Here is a 17952-nt window from a genome sequence, read left to right as displayed (position 1 = left end):
ACAGGACTGGATCGTTGCGGATGTACCTTCGCACCTGAACTGCAGTGACAGGTGCTCCCTCCACTTGTCTAAAGTAGAAGATGTCTATCTGACGAGGCTCTGGGGGAGTAACAGGCAAGGGTAGCCTCGAGCGACCATCTGCGTTGCCGTGCAAGTCTGATTTGCGATATTTGATGTCGTATGTGTGTCCTGACAACAGTAAAGCCCACCTTTGCATCCTGCTTGCAGCGAGAGATGGAATTCCGGTGTGGGGCCCGAAGATTGAAGTCAATGGACGGTGGTCCGTCAGGAGTGTGAACCTTCTCCCAAACAGGTACTGATGAAATTTTCGAATTCCAAAAACAATTCCCAAGGCCTTGCGCTCGATCTGCGCATAGTTACTCTCGGCCTTGTTCAAGGTGCGTGATGCAAAGGCGATAGGTTTCTCTTCACCCAAAGGCATGATGTGGGATATGACTGCTCCCACACCATATGGTGATGCATCACATGCTAGCTGCACGGGTAGCTTTGGGTCGAAGTGTGTCAGGACCTCCGATTTCAGCAATGCTTTCTTTGCTTGGGCGAAAGCTTCGTTGCACAGTTCAGTCCATTTCCATGTTTTGCCTTGACATAGCAACTGATGTAACGGCTTCAGCAATGTTGCCAAGTCTGGAATAAACTTCCCATAGTAGTTAAGTAGCCCCAGAAATGAACGTAACTGGCTCACATTCTTGGGTGCTGGGGCCTCCACGATCGCCTTGACCTTTGACGGCGCCTTATGCAGGCCAGTAGCGTCAATCACATGCCCCAGGTACTCAACTGAAGACTGAAAGAATTCACATTTGTCTTTACGAACTCTGAGTCTGTACTCTTTCAGTCGTTGTAGTGTCGCATCCAAGTTCAGAAGATGATCCTCCTCATTTGTCCCAGTGACAAGGATGTCGTCCAGGTAGCACTGGACTCCTGGCAGTCCACTCAAAGTCTGATCCATTGCCCTTTGGAATAGAGCAGGGGCCGACGTAATTCCAAACGGAAGGCGGCAGTACCTGTATACTCCCTTGTGAGTCACAATTGTCAGCAACTCCTTTGATTTGTCATCGACATGCATTTGTAGATAAGCCTGGCATAAGTCTATTTTGCTGAACTTTTGCCCTCCGGCCAGGCCCGTAAAAAGATCCTCAATGAGGGGAAGAGGGTACTGTTCCGCAGACAGCACCGGGTTAATAGTCACTTTAAAATCCCCGCAGGTTCGAACAGATCCATCCTTTTTCAGGGCAGGAACAATGGGTGTGGCCCATTTGCTCACGCTCACAGGCTCCAGGACTCCATTCTCGACTAAGGCCTCCAAGTTAGCCTCAACTTTTGGCCTAATTGCATAGGGTACAGGTCGGGCTTTGTGAAACTTCGGCTTGCTGTCAGGTTTAATGTCCAGTCTCACGGTGATCTTTTTCATGCTCCCAAGTTCCCCATTGAAGAGTTCTGCATGTTTGTTTAACACTGCAGTCAGACCTGACTCCCCTTTTGACGTCATGCGGACTGCAGGCCAGTCCAGCGTGATTTTCTCTAGCCACGCATGTCCCAGTAGCGATGGGTAATTTCCCTTTACCACATATAGTGGCAGTTTTGCAGTCTGTCCGTTCAATTTAACTGTCACCTCAATGACGCCTCTCATGGCCACAGGTTCACCGGTATACGTCTTTAGCACAATGTTTGTTGGCTGAAGGGTAAGATGCTTTAGCATTTTGTTGTAGACAGTGTCTGAAACAAGGGACACAGCCGCACCTGTGTCCACCTCCATCCGCACTGATTGTCCCTCCACCAGTGGTGACACCCAGTAGCCATTTGAATCACCTGCAACCGTCAGTATGTGCACCTCTTCCTCCTCAGAGGTGTCGCTCCCCTCTGTTTTGCTTGTTCCATCATACTGCACTGAATGAACACTCTTTTTCCTCTCTTGTCCAAATACAGACATTTTTCTTCCATGCTTCCCAGCTCTGTTCTTTTTTTACCTCTACAGGCGCGTTCAATGTGACCCTTTTTGCCACAATTTCGGCATTCCAGCTCCGTACACCAGCAGTCATTAGCGTGATGGCCCGTTTTCCCACAACGGTAACATGTGCCGTTCCGCGCACCTTTAGGCTCAGACGACACCTTGTGAACTCTCCCTGTTGAACTCAACTGGTGAGCCTCCTTTTCCGCCATCTCCATGGAGACACTAACTTCAATGGCCTTTTCAAGAGTAAGGTTGTCCTCAGTAAGAAGGCGCTTCTGTGTGGCTGGATTTTGCAGACCACACACGAGTCTGTCTCTAATGCTGTCCTTCAGGACCTCCTTGAACTCGCAGTGTTCTGATAACCTTTTTAAAGCAGCAATAAACATCGTCACTGATTCCTCCTCCTCTTGATTCCATTTGTGAAATCGAAATCTCTCAGCAATAACCAGAGGTTTTGGTGAAAAATGTGCTCCAAGAATTTCCACTAGTTGCTTATGTGTTTTAGTTCCTGGCTTATCTGGTTGCACGAGGCTGCGAAGTAAATTGAATGTCTTCAGCCCGATAACACTCAAGAAGGTAGGCACGACCTTTTCATTTGCCACCGCATTCGCCAATACAAAATAGTCAAAACGTTCCGTATAAGCGCTCCATTGCTCCACATTTTCATCAAAATCACCGATGTTTCCTAATATAGTAGCCATCTCACGTTTCAAATTAAAATTTCTGTTTACTCACTGCACCCGTAACGTACACAGATTCATCCGCTCCTCGTTGCCAATTGTTGTGTCGGTACCTTTCTACCTAGACACAATTTAGGACTCAGAACTCAGAGATTCAAACATGAAGTGCTTTATTGGAAGGAAAGGAAGTTCTGGAAAGTTCCGAACAAAGAGAGCTAAACTTAACCGAGAACACCCAACCATTTATCTCCTGTGACAGCGCCACCACAGGTGGGAGGAGAACACACAATACATTACAGGAAAGAAAACCAACACGACAAGAACCACTAAGGAACAGTACAGGAAAGTAAAGAAACTGACAGACAGTAGTTCAGAAGATCAGGAGAGTGATAAGGACTCCGGGAGCAGGAGACGAAGTTGTTTAAAGTTACACAACGTGATCGCAAAGGAAGATCACCGAACCATTTGGGTCACCCTCATGATAGCAGGGTCCCCAGTGAAGATGGAATTGGACACAGGATCAGCCCTAACTGTCATGAATCGATGAGACTATGAGCGGCTATTCTCACACATACCCTTAAAGGACACGTCCATTGTATTGAAGACATACACGGGGCAAAAGGTCTACCCCAGAGGAAAAATAAGGGTGCCAGTTGAATATAACAGAAAGGAAACACAGAAACTATACATGTATATACTACGAGATGGAGGACCACCATTATTGGGACGTGAATGGATCCGAAAACTACAATTGGATTGGCATTCCATTCTGGCACTAACTGTGACTGGCAAAAAGGATGATGACGTCGCACTTGGACGTCTGTCACAAATTCTATCCGACGCGAAAGAGGTGTTCCAACAAGGACTTGGGACTCTAAAAGGAGTAAAGGCAACCATAAAGATTGAGGATAATGCAACCCCAAAATTTTTCAAGGCCAGACCGGTGCCATACGCGATCTGCCCAGCCGTGGAAGCTGAACTGGAGAGTCTGGAGCGTTCGGGGGTGCTGTCTAAGGTGGACTGGAGCAAGTGGGCCACACCCATCGTTCCTGTAATGAAGAAAGCATTGAGCAGCACGCCTGGGGAGCCAAGGAAGGTTCGCATCTGTGGGGACTTCAAGGTGACTGTGAACCCAGTCCTGCACACAGTACAGTATCCGCTTCCGCGGATAGAAGATATTTTCGCCTCACTATCTGGAGGGAAACGTTTTACAAAGATTGATCTGGCTCAAGCGTATCTACAAATGGAGGTGGAAGAAGCATCTAGGAAATACCTCATGATAAACACTCACAAAGGCCTTTACCAGTACAATCGACTGGTATTCGGGGTAGCATCGGCCCCGGCTATTTGGCAGAGGGCAATGGAACAAGTCCTGCAAGGGATCCCGGGGACCCAGTGTTATTTGGACGACATCCTGGTTACGGGCGAAAATGACAATGAACACCTTGCCAACCTGGAACAGGTGCTCACGAGATTGCAGGAATATGGGCTACGAGCCAACCGCCCCAAATGCGAGTTCTTCAGGAGACAAATCTCGTATTGTGGCCACATGATTGATGAGGAAGGGTTGCATAAGTCGCCGGACAAGATTGAGGCTGTAGTCAAGGCTCCAGCACCGGAAAATGTGTCGCAACTGAGGTCGTTCCTCGGGTTGGTGAACTACTACCATAAGTTCTTGCCGAATTTATCGACAATTCTGCACCCACTGAACGCCCTGATTCAAACTGGTGTAACATGGAAATGGAGTGATGAGTGTAAGCATGCCTTTCAGGAATGTAAATGCCTAATCACTTCAAAAGGAGTATTGGCCCACTACAACCCAACACTACCGATTCGGTTGGCATGTGATGCGTCACCTTACGGCATTGGAGCAGTGCTGTCACACAAATTCCGTGACGGTTCAGAGAGGCCGATAGCCTTTGCATCGCGCTCGCTAACCTCAGCCAAGCGTAACTACGCCCAGATTGACAGGGAGGCCCTCAGCCTGGTGTGGGGGGTGAAGAAGTTCAATCACTATCTGCACGGGCAGAAATTCACCCTACCGACTGATCATCAACCCCTGGTCTCAATTTTTAACCCAAAGAAGGGCGTTCCGGTGATGACGGCACAACGGCTGCAAAGATGGTCACTTTTTCTAGGGGCACATCAGTATGACATAGAGTACAAAGGTACGAAACAACATGGAAACGCTGATGGGCTGTCGTGCCTACCGTTGCCTATGGCGGAAGAAGCACCTGCAGTGGACCCTGTGGAGATATTCCATGCGACCATAGTCGAATGTTTGCCTGTTACAAACGCAAGTATTGAGAAGGAAACCCAAAATGACCCAACACTCTCTCGGGTCTATGATTTGACGGTGAAGGGATGGCCAGCATATGGCGACTCACTGTTGCCAGCATTCTCGCCAAGGAGAGAACAGCTGTCAGTGTGCCGGGGAACCTTGATGTGTGGATCCCGAGTGGTAATTCCACTCAAGTTGAGAGATAGAGTGCTCAATGAGCTTCACGAGGGTCATCTGGGAGGGGTAAAAATGAAGAGCCTAGCCAGGGCGTTTGTGTGGTGGCCGGGAATCGATAAAGAAATCGAGGATATGACCAAGAGATGCACAGGATGCCAGAAAGTCCAAAACACTCCACCACAGGCCCCGCTACATCCATGGGAGTGGCCCTCATCTCCATGGCAACGGGTACACATAGATTTCGCTGGTCCATTTATGGACTCAATGTTTCTAATCGCTGTGGATGCCCACTCGAAATGGCCAGAGGTCATTAAAATGTCCTCCACCACCACGGAGAAAACTATTGCAGTCCTAAGGACCATCTTCACCAGGAATGGGTTGCCAGAACAGATTTGTTCCGACAATGGCCCACAGTTTGTGTCTGAGGATTTCCGGAGGTTCCTGAAGAATAATGGGGTGAAACATTACACATCTGCCCCATATCATCCAGCCACAAATGGATTGGCTGAGAGGTTTGTTCAGACCTTTAAAAAGGCTATAAAGGCAATGTATAATGACGACATACCACTGCAACACAAGGTGGATAACTTCTTGTTTGCTTACCGGAATGCGACACATGCAGTAACCAACCAAACTCCAGCCATACTGTTTTTCAACCGGAGACTAAGATGTCGCTTGGATTTGCTCAAACCAAACATAAGACGAGATGTTGAGGATAAGCAGTTCCAGCACATAAATGAGAAGCCAACCAGGAGCTTCAAGATAGGGCAACCAGTCTTGGCCCGCGACTATCAAACAGAAAGGCCAGGAACGATATGCACACAGCAGGGACCACTAATGTACACAGTGGACGTTGGAGAGAGCATCGTGAGACGCCATGCTGACCAGATTCTAGAGTCACAGGAACAAGCCAAACCTGTACCACAAGCATGTGCACCTGGTAATGAGCCCGAAGTACAGATTGCGTGTACCTCAGAAGCAGGGGTATTGGAAGCTGACGAACCAACCAATGACAATGAGCCAGAATTGACTCCACCGCCAGAACAGGATACTCGAGAAAGGCGCTATCCAGTCAGGATCAGGAAGCCTCCTCAAAGACTGAACTTATAAATGACTATTTCAGTTGATGTATATAGTACCGAGAAAATTGTAATTGTAATTAGTTATTATTTAGTTGTTAAATGAATGTTATGTACTGTTTATCTAAAAGGGGAGGAATTGTTGTGTATGTACCTTTAAGGGAATAACTGGTCTTAGGCTGCAGTACCGGCAGTGACCACCTGATGCGCTATCAATTACTCATAAAAGACTGAGAGTTAAGAGAGTAACTAAAGGCTTTTATTAACAAAAGAATGAAGGTCTGCCTCGAGTGGTCGACCGGTCCAGAAATACAAAGGGCTGGGGAGCAGTCACCTTTATACTAGGACTTGTGGGACGAGTCAGCCGAGGCATGTCCAGGCATGTACACAGTGGAATACAAACAGTGGTTTACCACATTCACCCCTTGTTTAAAATTGAGTCCGGTGGGGTGAAGTGTATTAAAAGTTAGTGTATTGGAGTCTCTCCGGAGGTCTTGTCTGCCGCTGTGATCGGCGTGGCGACGGCAGGGGTAGTGGAGCTTCCGGCGTCGAGTCCTGCGTGGGCTGTGGCACAGGCGTGTCGTCCTCGTAGATGTCGAGCGGGTCGCGGGGCCCAGGCCTGCCGTCTGCTGGGGCTGGGTATCGGATCGTGGGGGGGGGTGGTAGTGAGTAGTGGGTTACTGCGGCCCCCGAGGGTGCAAGGTCTCTTATGGAGACTGTGTCCTCCCGCCCGTCCGGGTATGCAATGTAAGCATACTGGGGGTTGGCGTGGAGGAGGTCGACCCTCTCGACCAGGGGGTCCGTTTTATGGGTCCTCACGTGCCTTCTCAGTAGGACCGGCCCTGGGGACATCAGCCATGGCGGTAGCGATGTCCCCGATGTGGACTTCCTTGGGAAGACAAACATTTTCTCATGAGGGGTGGCGTTAGTGGCAGTGCAGAGCAGTGACCGAATAGAGTGGAGCGCATCGGGCAGCACATCCTGCCAGCGGGAGGTTGGAAGGCCCCTAGACTTTAAGGCTAGCAGGGCGGCCTTCCAAACTGTCGCATTTTCTCTTTCCACCTGTCCGTTCCCCCGGGGGTTGTAACTGGTGGTCCTGCTTGTGGCAATACCCCTAGTTAGCAGGTACTGACGGAGTTCGTCGCTCATAAACGATGAGCCCCGGTCGCTATGGATATAGCTGGGGAAACCGAACAGGGTGAAGAGGTCGTTCAGACATTTAATGACCGTGGCACTGGTCATGTCTGGGCAGGGGATGGCGAACGGGAAACGGGAGTACTCATCAATAATATTGAGGAAGTACACATTGCGGTCGGAGGAGGGGAGAGGCCCTTTAAAATCAACGCTCAGGCGCTCGAAGGGGCGAGTGGCTTTTATCAGGTGGGCCCTGTCTGGTCTATAAAAGTGCGGTTTGCACTCAGCGCAGACTTGGCAGTTCCTGGTCATGGTCCTGACCTCCTCAATAGAGTAAGGCAGGTTGCGGGCCTTGATGAAGTGGAAGAACCTGGTGACCCCCGGGTGTCAGAGGTCATTGTGGAGGGCCCGCAGTCTATCGATCTGCGCACTGGCGCAGGTGCCACGCGATAGCGCATCCGGGGGTTCATTGAGCTTCCCGGGCCGGTACAAGATCTCGTAATTGTAGGTGGAAAGTTCGATTCTCCACCTCAAGATCTTGTCATTTTTGATTTTGCCCCTCTGCTTGTTGTTAAACATGAAAGCAACTGAACGTTGGTCAGTGAGCAGGGTAAATCGTTTTCCGGCCAGGTAGTGCCTCCAATGACGCACAGCCTCCACAATCGCCTGGGCCTCCTTCTCAACAGCGGAGTGTCTGGTCTCCGGGCCTTGGAGGGTTCGTGAAAAGAAGGCCACGGGTCTCCCCGCCTGATTGAGGGTAGCGGCCAGGTCAAAGTCGGACGCGTCGCTTTCCACCTGGAAGGGGATGGATTCGTCCACTGCGTGCATGGTGGCTTTGGCAATGTCTTCCTTGATACGGTGGAAGGCTAAGCGGGCCTCTGCCATCAAGGGAAAAGAGGTGGACTTGATCAGCGGATGGGCCTTGTCCGCATAGTAGGGGACCCACTGGGCATAATAGGAGAAAAACCCTAGGCACCTCTTCAGGGCCTTGAGGCAGTGGGGCAGTGGGAGTTCCATAAGGGGATGCATCCGGTCGGGGTCGGGGCCGATGACTCCGTGTTCCACAACACAGCCAAGGATGGCGAGGCGGTTTGTGCGGAATATGCACTTCTCCTTGTTATATGTCAGGTTCAGGAGTTGGGCGGTGCGGAGGAATTTTTCGAGGTTTGCGTCATGGTCCTGCAAGTCACGGCCGCAGATGGTCACATTGTCCAGATATGGGAAAGTGGCCTGCAACGCATTTTGATCTACCATCCGGTCCATCTCCCTTTGGAAGACGGAGACCCCATTGGTGACGCCAAAGGGAACCCTAAGGAAGTGGTAGAGGCGGCCGTTTGCCTCAAAGGCAGTATACTGGCGGTCCTCAGGGCGGATAGGGAGCTGGTGGTACGCTGATTTCAGGTCAATGGTCGAGAAGACGCGGTACTGCGCGATCTGGTTGACCATATCAGCTATGCGGGGGAGTGGGTAGGCGTCCAGCAGGGTGTAGCGATTTATTGTCTGGCTGTAGTCGATGACCAGGCGCTGCTTCTCGCCGGTCTTAACGACCACAACCTGGGCTCGCCAGGGGCTGGTGCTGCCCTCAATAATCCCTTCCTTCAGGAGCCGCTCCACTTCGGTTTTAATGAAAACCCTGTCCCCGGCACTGTATCGCCTGCTCTTTGTGGCGATGGGCTTACAGTCGGGGGTGAGGTTAGCAAACAGTGGGGGGGGGGTGACTCTGAGTGTGGAGAGGTTGCACCTGGTGCGCGGCGGGCAATTTGGGAGCTGCTGGCTGCGGACTGTGAGTGGGGGTAGGGGTCCACCGTACGCCATCGTAACACTTTTAAGGTGGCACTGAAAATCTAACCCCAGCAGGACGGCAGCGCAGAGGTCGGGCAGGACCAGACGTTTAAAATGATCGTACACGGTCCCATCTACTACGAGTGTCACTACGCAGTAGCCGCCGATGTCCGCCGACTGGGACTCGGAGGCCATAGAAATCCGCTGGTGCGCAGGCAGGACTGGGAGAGAGCAACGCCGCACCGTGTCGGGGTGGATGAAGCTCTCCGTGCTCCCAGAGTCAAAAAGGCAGATTGTATCGTGGCCATTTACCTTAATGTCCATTGTGGAACTGGCCAGCTGGTGCGGTCTCGCTTGGTCCAGTGTAACGGATGCCAGCGTAGGGGTCGGTGTGTCGCTGCGGGTGTCAGATGAGGCGGTGTTGGGGGCCTGCTGCGTTCTGGCTGTCATCCAAGATGGCGGCCTCCATGATCCCCATGTGGCTGGAGGCGTCCAAAATGGCTGCTGTACCGGTGGTTCACACATGGCCGGGGAGGCCCAAGATGGCGGCCCGCATGGCCCACACGCGGCGCTGCTGGGGTTCGGGGTGGCTTTGGCCCTGCAGACGTTAGCGTAGTGTCCCTTCTTCCCGCAGCCCGAGCAGATCGCGTTTTTCGCCGGGCAGCACGCTCTGGGGTGTTTTGCCTGGCCACAGAAGTAGCATTTCTGGCCTTGGGGCACTGCTGTCTGGCCTTGGGACACTGCTGCGGTAGTTGGGCCATTGCTGGGGTGTGGCTGGGGTGGCACGGCGCTATGAGGCGGTCCTACCGTGTCCCAGGCTGTCATTCCCCGCGGCGTCCACGGTGCAGAGGAGTAGGCATCCATGCCCCGGTAGGCTGCATCCAATGATAGTGCGAGTTCAGAGGCCTTGTTGAGGTCGAGGTCACTCTGCTCCAACAGTCGCTGTCGGGTGTATTTGGATCTGTGGCCCGCTACAAAAGCGTCCCGGATAAGTTCCTCTGTGTACACGGCGGCCTTTACATCCTTACAACCACAGGCCCGGCCAAGCACAGACAGTGCCTGAAGGTATTCCACGGTCGATTCCCCGGGTTGTTGTTTATGACTCCCCAGAAGGTGCCTGGCGTACACTTCGTTCACTGGGCGCGTGTACTGGTCCTTGAGGAGCTTGATAGCGTCCACGTACGAGGTCGCGTCTTGGATGACCGAGTACACTCGGTGGTTCACTTTGGAGGTCAGGACATCCAGTTTGTCCTCGTCCGATTTGATTGCTGCGGAGGCGGTCAGGAATTTTTCGAAACACTTAAGCCAGTGAGTAAACTTGGTGGATGAGTCCGCCTCCCGATGATCTAAGTCCAGGCATGCTGGTGTGAGGATCTTCTCCATTATAAAAATTTTGTTAATAAAATCGATGCGCTATCAATTACTCATAAAAGACTGAGAGTTAAGAGAGTAACTAAAGGCTTTTATTAACAAAAGAATGAAGGTCTGCCTCGAGTGGTCGACCGGTCCAGAAATACAAAGGGCTGGGGAGCAGTCACCTTTATACTAGGACTTGTGGGAGGAGTCAGCCGAGGCATGTCCAGGCATGTACACAGTGGAATACAAACAGTGGTTTACCACACCACCCCTGTATAAAAGGCCCTAGCAGGCTTCTGTATTTTCAGTCTGACGCTGCCTCCTGTTCAGTAAAGTACCTGTTAAACTGTTCTCCCGAAGTCCGTGTATTATTGAGGCGCGGACTTTATAATTTTGTATCAGAAGTGTTGTGGTAACTAAAAAGTGGTTACATTTATTCTTAAAAAAATCAAACCGCTCCACTTGGCTTACATTAATGGGGGCTGTACTGGCAGTTCACCTCATTCTCCAGGATCTACGGCGGAGGGAGTGGAGGCAGCGAGAAAGACGGGAACGTGTAGCCAGGGGAAGGAGGAGGGCCACCAGGGCTCTCAACGGGAGGCCTTGCCCTCTGAGGGTATTCCGAGAGCACTTCTCCTACCTCCAATTAAGCGAGGAGCAGTGTATTAGAAGGCTCCACTTCACCAAGGAGGTGGTCACAGAACTCTGCCACCTCCTGCAACCAGACCTCCAGCCTCAGACCAGGGCGACCACAGCTCTCCCAGTGGCAGTCAAGGTCACGATCGCCCTCAATTTCTTCATCAGCAGATCCTTCCAGTCTGCAACAGGAGACATAGTTAACATCTCGCAGTTCGCCGTCCATCGCTGCATCCGGGAGATCACAGAGGCTCTCTGCAGTAGGAGAAGGGACTCCATTTCCTTCCCCATCACCAGGGAGAAGCAGGACGAGCGTGCATGTGGCTTTGCCAGGATAGCGGGATTCCCCGATGGTGCAGGGCGCCATTGACTGCACGTGGCTTTGTGGGCTCCGCATAACAATCCTGAGATCTTCCGTAACCACAAAGGCTACCACTCACTTAATGTGTAGTTGGTGTGAAACAATTCTCAAAATATATAGAGATTTATCAAAAGAACCGACATGCAATTTACAGTTGGTGAATCAGCCAATCACAATGTTAACAGTTCTAAAAAGAGAAAAAATACGATCTTTTTAACAGAGAATCTTACTTTTAAATCTTAATTTCGCTACAGTATTACAGTTCTTAAAATTTTCTATACAGGATATCCATCCATATCAAATTACCTTCGATCCCGCATAAGAGATTAGCGTGTAATGTTAAGGCACATGGGATTGGGGGCAAGGTACTGACTTGGATAGAGAACTGGTTGGCAGACAGGAAGCAAAGAGTTGGAATAAATGGGTCTTTTTCCGAGTGGCAGGCAGTGACTAGTGGGGTACCGCAGGGATCGGTCCTAGGACCCCAGCTATTCACAATATATATTAATGATCTAGACGAGGGAACTAGATCTAATATCTCCAAGTTTGCAGACGACACAAAGCTGGGTGGGCATATGTGCTGTGAGGAGGATGCCGAGAAACTCCAGTATGATTTGGACAGGTTGGGTGATTGGGCAGATGCATGGCAGATGCAGTATAATGTGGATAAATGCGAGGTTATCCACTTTGGTGGCAAAAACAGGAAGGCAGATTATTATCTGAACGGCAATAGATTTGGAGAAGGGGAAGTGCAACGAGACCTGGGTGTCCTTGTGCACCAGTCGCTGAAGGTAAGCATGCAGGTGCAGCAGGTGGTTAAGAAGGCAAATGGTATGTTACATAGAAACATAGGAGCAGGAGTAGGCCATTCGGCCCTTCGAGCCTGCTCCGCCATTCAACGAGATCATGGCTGATCATCCAAACCCTAGCACCCGGTCCCTACACCGACAGCCATCCCACACAAGCCCTATCCCCATAACCCCACATATTTAATCCCCCCCCAACACTAAGGGCCAATTTTTGTCATGGCCAATCAACCTAACCCGCACATCTTTGGACTGTGGGAGGAAACCGGAGCACCCGGAGAAAACCCATGCAAACACGGGGAGAATGTGCAAACTCCACACAGTCACCCGAGGCCGGATTTGAACCCGGGTCCCTGGCGCTGTGAGGCAACAGTGCTAACCACTATGCCACCGTGCTGCCATGTTGGCCTTCATAGCGAGAGGGTTTGAGTACAGGAACAATGATGTCTTGCTGCAGTTGTACAGGGCCTTGGTGAGACCACACCTTGAGTATTGTGTGCAGTTTGGTCACCTTATCTGAGGAAGGATGTTCTTGCCATGGAGGGAGTGCAGCGAAGATTCATTCACCAGACTGATACCTGGGATGGCAGGAATGACATATGAGGAGAGATTGGGTCGATTGGGCGTATATTCACTGGAGTTTAGAAGAACAAGAGGGGATCTCATTGAAACTTATAAAATTCTGTCAGGTCTGGACAGACTAGATGCAGGAAGGATGTTCCCGATGGCGGGGGAGTCCAGAACCAGGGGTCACAGTCTAAAGATAAGGGGTAAGCCATTTAGGACAGAGATGAGGAGGAATTTCTTCACCCAGAGAGTGGTGAACCTGTGGAATTCTCTACCACAGAAGGCAGTTGAGGCCAATTCATTAAATATATTCAAGAAGGAGTTGGATATATTTCTTAAGGCTAAAGGGATCAAGGCATATGGGGAGAAGGCAGGGACAGGGTACTGAGTTTGGATGATCAGCCATGATTTCATTGAATGGCGGAGCAGGCTCGAGGGGCCGAATGGCCTACTCCTGCTCCTATCTTCTATGTTTATGTTTCTATGTTTCTATCCCTGAGGTATAAAGAGTGGAAGACCACAGAGCCACATCTGTAGTCGAGAATCGCTTTGCCCAATTAAAGCGAGTCTGATATCCCATTTTAGACTTCAATATTTATACCCTTTTTCACTTGTATCCCATAAGGTTTCTGCTGATCCAAGTTAATTATCACTATTCATCTTTCTGCTGACCTCTTGCAATTCTTATTGCTACATCGGCAATAATGATTGGGAGATTTTACCATATAGGTGTGAAGGCAGATGTCCCTTATTTCATGTGTCATCTTTACGAGGGCAGATGTTCCTTATCGTATGTGCCATCTTTAAGTGGTTTAATTTAAATCACTTATCCAGGGTTGACCATTGTTCTGTTCCCAAAAGGCCAGCCACTTGGAGCCACCCATTCTTCTGTTTCAATAAGCTTTGAAGTTTCGAAGCTTTGACTACGCTCGATCAGCTCCGATGGACGGGTCATATTGTCCGCATGCCCGATATGGGACTCGCAAAACAAGCGCTCTACTTGGAGCTCCGGCACGGCAAGAGAGTCCCAGGTGGGCAGAGGAAACGCTTCAAGGATACTCTCAAAGCCTCCTTGAAAAAGTGTAACATCCTCACTGACACCTGGGAATCCCTGGCCCAAGACCGCACAAAGTGGAGGAGAAGCATCCAGGAAGGCGCTGAACACCTCGAGTCTCTTCGCCGGGAGCAAGCGGAAGCCAAACACAGGCAGCGCAAGGAGCGCATGTCAACCCAAGCACCCCACCCACCCACTCCTTCAACCACCGTCTGCCCCACCTGTGACAGAGACTGCAGGTCCCGCATTGGACTGATCAATCACCTGAGAATTCATTTTTAATGTGGGAGCAAGTCATCCTCGGTTCCGAGGGACTGCCTAAGAAGAAGTTTCAATAAGGTTATTTATTCAGGGTCAACAACTTGTCCTGTTTCAATAGCCAGAATTTTTTCATAGCTATTTCATAGTTAGGTTTCTAAATTTCCAAACCCAGTTTGTCGTGTTTTAAATAATTTATGAGGTAGAGTTCCTTATAAGGTACTCTTCAGGGTAAACCACTGTCTTATCTCAACAAGGCCAGAATTCTTTCATGAGATAGTATATTTTTCTAAAAAGGTTATATAGTATATTCCTTCATAGCGCTAATTCGCCAACTTTTCTAATTATACTGCCCATCCCTGGGCTCCAGTGAATTTCTAGCCCACTGTCTCTAAATCAATCTGAATACCTGTAGGGTTTCTGTTTGCCGAATATGGAGTGCATATTCTCTCCCTATAAGGATACATTCCACTTACCGAAGTCCAGACAGCTTAGCTTAGCAAGTACTAAGTGTGTGCAAAAGTACCAGAGTGTGGTGGGGGTCTAGAACTCACTGCCGGAAAGGGTGGTAGAGGCAGAGACCCTCATCACATTTAAAACATACTTCGGTATGCACTCGAAGTGCCATAACCTACAGGGCTACGGACCAAGAGCTGGAAAGTGGTGTTAGAAAAGAAAGACTTGCATTTCTATAGCGCCTTTCAGGACCACTGGACATCTCAAAGCGCTTTACAGTCAATGAAGTACTTTTGAAGTGCAGTCACTGTTGTAATGAGGGACACACGGCAGCCAATTTGCACACAGCAAGGTCCCACAAACAGCAATGTGATAATGACCAGATAATTTTTTTTGTTATGTTGGTTGAGGGATAAATATTGGCCAGGACACCGGGGAGAACTCCTTTACTCTTCTTCGAAATAGTGCCATGGGATCTTTTACGTCCACCTGAGAGAGCAGACGGGGCCTCCTTATAACATCTCCTCCGAAAGACAGCACCCCTGACACTGCAGCACTCCCTCAGCACTGCACTGGAGTGTCAGCCTAGGAAAATGTGCTGAAGTCCCGGGAGTGAGACTTGAACCCACAACCTTCTGACTCAGAGGCGAGTGTACTACCCACTGAGCCACAGCTGACACAGGGTGGACAGCCCTTTGTCGGCCGGCACCGACAAGATGGGCCGAATGGCCTCCTACTGTGCTGTAAATATCTATGATACCACTAAGAATTTAACCGGTGTAAACCGTGTGCCCCTGCTTGCCCTGCTAGGACCACCCTATCCACTGGAGCATTGGCTTGCAGGATTATCTGGAGCTGAGAAGAAGAATCCTAGTCCCTCATGAAAGGTCTACACCTCCAGGTTCCATTTGTGACATAAGCTGGCTGGTTAATCATTAATAGTGATTCTAACGAAAGGTCACAGACCTGAAACGTTAACTCTGTTTCTCTCTTCACAGATGCTGCCTGACCTGCTGAGTATTACCCGCATTTTCTGTTTATAGTTCAGATTCCCAGCATCCACAGTATTTTGCCTTTGAATCATTAATCATGCTCTGGTTCAGGTATGGGGGTACTGGGGATTAAATTGGAAACCCCCCAAAATCGGGCATGGGGATTGCGGTGCGCGATTAACCCGAGCCCATTCCTTGCGTTGCATGCAGCACGTTAAATTCATGCTGCCTGCTGTTTTAAACGATTTGTGTGTGCAGCCCATTCTACCGGTGCTGTTCCTTGGCTGAACGATCAGCAGGGGGCCCGATATTGCGAGTGGCTGGTGATGTAAGAAAACTCACTAAGCACTTGGTTGAGTATAAAACAAGGCTTTAATCAACTGTTTCACAACCATGAGATTCTAGTTACATCACTAGTTCCTGGTTACAAAAACGTCCTGGGCAAGCTGGGCCCACGCCCGAGTATTTATACTCCTTGGACGGCGCCACCAGCTGGCCGCCCAGTGTTATTTCATGCGTCATTTCTTCATGAACGATAAGATTCATGACAGCTGGTGCTAATTAAAGGCAGCCTGCACCTCTTAAAGGGGAGGTGCATTGTGGCTGCAAGAAGCGGTGGGAATTTTTTCAAAACTGAATCTGTGCTGTGATACTTTGAGCAATGGCTGAACGCCAAGGTTTTCAGACATTGTACTGGAGGTCCTGGTGGAAAAGGTGGAAAGAATGAGAGACATCCTGTATCCGCAGGGGGGCAGGAGGCCCTCCAGACAGATGCTCAGAAGGCAGTGGAAACAAGTAGTGGCGGAGGTCAATGTCAGGAGTGTTGCTGCAAGAACAGGGATGCAGTGCAGGAAGAAGTTTAATGATCTGACACAAGTTGTCAAGGTCAGTGAGTTCATCTTCAAATGTCACATCCTACCAACTGCAGCACCAGCTTCATCCACTGCTCAATTCACTACATCCCCATCACCCATCTACCAACAATCTCTATCAATCAGTATGCAACCCTACAATTCATATGTTTTACCTCACCCTCACACACTTAACACTATTGCAAGCCTCACACCCACAACTTACGGCTTACACACACTGGCAGCTATTTAACCAGGAAAGCCACATCACGTAAACATATTGCAGGATACTCACTGACACAATTCTCTTTATCACTGACACACTTCTCTTCTTGCAGGAGAAGGTGGCACATAACCACAGGTAGCAGCAAAGAACTGGAGGAGGACAAGCGCACCGCATGTTTTAACCCCCATGGAGGATTCAGTGCTGGCCATCATGGGAAGGGGCATCGTTGAGGCCTTGGCCACTGGCGGGGCTGATGCGATTGATGATGAGGGTATCTGCATACCTAATCCTCCTTCTCTCATCCCACTTCTCCCTCATCCCTCAATCTCTTCTGACTGAGAAGCTGCAGATGGTGTAAGCACATACTTCTTACTTTCTCCTCTCCCCTCACCACAACCCTTGTTCCTTTTTAATTTCAGGTACCCAAGAACTGGAACCTTCCCATTCAGTGGAGGAAGAGGAAACTGACAGTGAAGATGAAGCGACACCATCACTCTATCTCACACTCGCAGCCACCAGCTCAGACACTGACACTGCGTGTATTTTAGAGGCTAGGGTAGAGGCGGGATCTGCACATGGTGGGATACCGGGCACAAGTGTGCAGGAGCCAGGGCGGGGGAAAGGGTAGCGCAGGTGCCAGCTCCCCGGAGGGCGAGGTCACACATTAGTTCTGCTGCAGAGGACTCAGATGAGGACTTCAGTGGGCCAGGCTACAGAAGAAGGCTGATGGGTGTACATAACCAAATGCTTGGTGCACTGGAAAGCCTGCCAGAAAACCTACGCTCAATGTCAGGGAGCATGGAGGAGTCAGGCAACAACATGGCACAGGGCTTTGTGCAGATATTAGAGCCCATCCTTTCCAGCGTGGAATGGGTGGTCACCTCCATCGGCACACCTGTGGAACCCACCAGGATGCAGCGTAGAGCCCGGGCAGAAAGGGGCTGTCTACATTGTATCCTCACTTCCTCTTCGTGTTCCTCCACTTCCTGATGAACTTCCTCCTTCTCCTCCTCGAGCTCCTGCTCCTCAGCTTCTTGCCTGATAGGTGGAGGCAAGGGCTGTTCCTTCATAATGTCCAGGTTGGGCAGCATACTACCACAAATCTTGATACCCGCTCAGCTGAGTACTGCAGGGTTCCTCCAGAGCAGTCTAAGCAGCGGAAGCGTCATTTGAGGACACCGATAGTGTGCTCTATAATGTTCCTTGTGGCAGCAGGGCTCTCACTGTATGCCTGCTGTGCACGTGAGCATGGGTTCCAGACCGCAGTCATGAGCCATGTCATGA

This window comes from Somniosus microcephalus, chromosome 19 (assembly GCF_052327205.1).
Source record: "Somniosus microcephalus isolate GS21.2 chromosome 19, FLI_Smic_1.0, whole genome shotgun sequence".
Taxonomy (NCBI): domain Eukaryota; kingdom Metazoa; phylum Chordata; class Chondrichthyes; order Squaliformes; family Somniosidae; genus Somniosus; species Somniosus microcephalus.
Note: the sequence above shows the minus strand (reverse complement) of the source record.